The sequence below is a fragment of the Nuphar pumila genome, chromosome 10, assembly GCF_984573655.1.
Source record: "Nuphar pumila chromosome 10, dmNupPumi1.hap1.1, whole genome shotgun sequence".
In the NCBI taxonomy this organism is placed as follows: Eukaryota; Viridiplantae; Streptophyta; class Magnoliopsida; order Nymphaeales; family Nymphaeaceae; genus Nuphar; species Nuphar pumila.
Window position 1 is genome coordinate 16,706,150 of NC_143258.1, and position 4,238 is coordinate 16,710,387.

The 4,238-nt window shown below is 41.2% G+C and overlaps 1 pseudogene; it reads left to right on the top strand.

The window, feature by feature from the left end:
• The first annotated feature begins 4,199 nt into the window (after positions 1-4,199).
• Positions 4,200-4,238, top strand: part of LOC149823508 (18S ribosomal RNA) — a 1,373-nt pseudogene continuing 1,334 nt past the window's right edge.

A 4,238-nucleotide genomic window follows, 5' to 3' on the forward strand; every position in this document is an offset into this window, starting at 1 on the left:
ATATGCATGTACATAGGTAGATAATGTCATTTCTCCATCTTTTTCACCATTTATATCTTGACATCCTAACTATTGCCATCGATATCCATATGATGTATACAAATTTCCTCCATGATCATACTAACCAAGTGTTTTGCAGGAAATATGGAAAATACCATTATTGGGAAGTTGTATATATGATTTCATGTATTCTAATAGCCAAATATAATGAGAATTTACATTTCCTGCTTTAGATAGAATGAATGAGCATTGTAAATATCATGAATTACTTGTTCTTCATGCATTTTTCCCTTTATTTCTCCAAATCTCACAATGGTGAAACACGAATGACACATGCACCATTTCGTAAAAGGTAAATTAATCCTAAGTTGATGATCCACACCAATGGCCATAGTCAGGGTGTGGACAAAACTTAGCATTTTTATCTTTTACGAAATAACACTGGATCCGTCTTCAAAATTCATCATGTTTTCCCTTAAATATTTTCTTCTTTTATCAGAATTTAACTTAAAATTAATTCAAAATATATACCAATGGCCATAGTCAGGGTATATTGAGAGTTAATTTCATTTTAAATTCTATAAAAGCACCAAATGTGTTTCATTCTTCACCTGAATTTAAATATAAATTATTATATAATACATTCAAATGACCATAGTCAAGGATGTATTATATCTTCAATCTTGTTTTAATTCATCTAAAGAATGAGATAGCTTTTCAAAATCCAAATTTCAAAAATTCAAATTCATTCATCATTTAGGATAGAACTGCATCATATTTTCAAAATTTCTTTTTTTAAAAACTCCAAGTGATGTAAATATCTTCCTCAATCTATCTTCAATTCTTATAAAATCCAATTCATCCTTTCATTTTAATATTCAATTTCATTTTCAATCTCAAAGTTCAATTTAACTTTGAGATTTCAAAGTCATTTTTACATTCAAATTCAAATCAGATTTCAAAGTTCAATTTGACTTTGAAATTCCAAATTCATTTTATATTCAAAACTCTAATCAAACTCAAAATTCAATTTTAACTTTGAGACTCTTGATTTATCTTCTAAATTCCAAATTCAAAAATTCAAGATCTAATTTGACTTTGAAATTCATTTGTATATTCAAATTCTAAATTTTATTTTTCAAGTTCAATTTAAACTTGGAAGTTCTTGGTTCATCTTCTGAATTTAACTCCAAATCCATTTTAGGATCCGGAATCCAACTCTACATTGGATCTCAGACTTCAGATCCAATTTCCTTATAGGATCCAAAATCCAATTTCACCTTGGATCTCAGACTTCAGATCCAAATCCATCTTAGGATCCAGAGTCCAACTCTCTATTGGATCTCAGATTTCGGATCCAAATCCATATTAGGATCCAGAGTCCAACTCTACATTTGGGTCTCAGACTTCAGATCCATTCCATTCTAGGACCCAGAACCCAATTCTATATTTGGATATCAAACTTCAGATCCAAGATCCATCTTAGGATCCAGAATTCAATTCCATTTCCAAATTTAGATTTTAAATCCAGATTCCACTTACAGATCACCTCTGAATTTCTTAAATTCATCTCTATTTTAAATATCATTTCTCAGATCCATTCTAAATTTCAAACTTCAAAATCTAAATTCAATTTCATCTCAAATATTCATTTCCTTTCCTAAATTCAAATTCAAAATTCAAAGTCCATTTTGACTTTGAAACTTCATTTCCTTTCATTTTAAAGCTTCAAAATTATTCTTTCTCAAAATCAAGATTTATTCTTCCAACTCTGATCTACTTCAAAGACTTAGAATTTCTTTGATCTATCTCAAGTTCTAAGGTTAGATTCAATTCATTTTCTTCACTCCCTTACCAAGTTCATCTCAGAATACTTGGAAATTTTCAAAACATTCTTTTCAAAAGAGCATATATCCTTGCATTGCACAAGTATGATTCTTTGTGCATTTAGAGTTAGAATAAATTCTTAGATTATACTTAGGCAAAGCAAAAGGCATAGATTCGATCCTTGGTTCGATTACCCCTGGTAAAGGCGCCAGGAACGGTCGAACCTCGTACCGACGAGCGAATCCCGTCTCTCCATTTTTCCCGCAAATATTTTCAAAACGGAGGCGAATTATTTTCTAAATATTTTTCAAATCAAGGTCAAGTGAAAACCCGCAAAAGAGTTCTTCTTCTCTCTCTCTTTCTTTCTTTTCTCTTCTCTCTTTCTTTTCTGCCTTTTATTCTTCTCCCTTCAAAAAGGAGGAAAATAAGAGGTTAGAAAAGGAAAAGAGAAGGAAGAGAGAGAGAATATTACGAGAGGAAAAAATTTGCGATGATCACATCGTCCCTTGTGTTGGTAGGCAAGGTCATGGTTTTGCGCGTCTGCGTCTGCCACACTTGTGATGCGGCCCTGCTATGGATCGGCATGATTATGAGTGAACGCCTCTAAGTGTTGCATGGTTACAACACTTGCTCGTCCCTTGTGTCGGTAGGCAAGTTCACGGTTTGTGCACTAAGTACGGCACACGTTGCACGGTCGCAACACTTGCTCGTCCCTTGTGTTTGTAGGCAAGGTCAAGGTTTGCGCTCGGCTGGAATTGGTGATTCGACCCTGCTATGGATCGGCATGATTATGACTGAACGCCTCTAAGTGTTGCATGGTTGCAACACTTGCTCGTGCCTTGTGTTAGTAGGCAAGTTCATGGTTTGCGCACTAAGTACGACACACGTTGCACGGTCGCAACACTTGCTCGTCCCTTGTGTTCGTAGGCAAGGTGATAGTTTGCGCTCGGCTGGAATTGGTGATTGCGCTCGGCTGGAATTGGTGATTCGACGATCTAGAGCTCGATTGAGACTCGTAGACCCGTCGGATGCTCTCCTTCAATCGGTTGAATGAGTGTCAATATTTGCAATCTTGGGGGTCAAAACTTTTTTATGGTTGCCCGGGTGTTTTTCGTATTCGTTCCTGTCAGCGGGGGGTCAGCGCCCAAAAGGGGAATTTTTTTTTGATTGATCCTCATGGCACGCGGTGCACTACTTCGGCGGCACCTCATGTGCGCCACACGGTTCGCGCGGCTGCGGTACTTGTGTGTGCGGTTGTGTGCACTTGATGCACACAACTGCGGCACAGTTTAGCAGTTGCTGGTGCGGCTGTTGCACATGTTGCGCACTGCGACAGCGAGATTGGGTGTTCAAAATTTTTTATGGTTGGCCAGGTGTTTTTCGGGTTCCTCTTGTCAACAGAGGGTCAGCGCCCAAAACACCTATATAGGGGACCAAAAATTTTTATCCTCGTGGCACGCGGTGCTGTGCTGCTGCGGGACGTCATGTACTTCTGGGTGCGGTTGCGTGCACCTGATGCGCGACTTTGGTACTTCTGGGTGCGGTTGCGTGCACCTGATGCGCGCAGCTGCGACACAGTGCAGCATTTGCTGGTGCGGCCGTTACACATGTTGCGCACTGCGACAACGATTGGGTGTTCAAAAATTTTTATGGTTGGCCAGGTGTTTTTCGGGTTCCTCCTGTCAGCTGGGGGTCAGCGCCCAAAACACCTATATAGGGGACGAAACTTCGGAATGCTGAGGAGCGTGATGTGCACGGGCGAGGCGCCCTGTGCACGCGTTGCCTACTGTATGGGTTGCATCGGATCTTATCTCGCGTTAAGCGTGTCTGTTGCCCCTGGCTTGCTTGCTTGCTCGCTCAGCCGTTGTGCCGGCTAGTGGGCGGAGCTTCGGGCATGCAGTACATGAATTGGTGCACGAGTTGTGTTGGCTTTGATGCCCGGCGCGGTCGTGGCTGTGTGAGTTGTGCTAATTTGCCACGAGGTGGTTGGGTGCTCGGCTTCTCAACGTGTCCATCGTGCTCATGCCCGTCTGCACGACTTGTGCTTTTTTGGGGTCTCTGTGCTTGCTTTCCCTTTGCCGCAGCGGAATCGTGTCCCTACTCGGTGCTGATAGCTCAACTGCAAGGTTCCTTGTGCATCTTGCCAGAGGGCTTGGACATGCGGTTTGGCAGGCCACACTGCAGCGTTCTGTTGTTGATGGTTCCCTTGCCCCTATGTGGGCTTTCGGATGTTCGGTATGTGTTGGCTCAGGTGGGGAGTTTGTCAAAGCAGCTCTCCTTCCTGCACTGATATTTTCAATGTCGGAATCGACGGATGACGCTTCGCGGTTGCGCGGCCTTCGGGCCAGTGCTGCGACGTTTACGAGGGATGCTACCTGGTTGATCCTGCCAATAGTCATATGCTTGTCTCA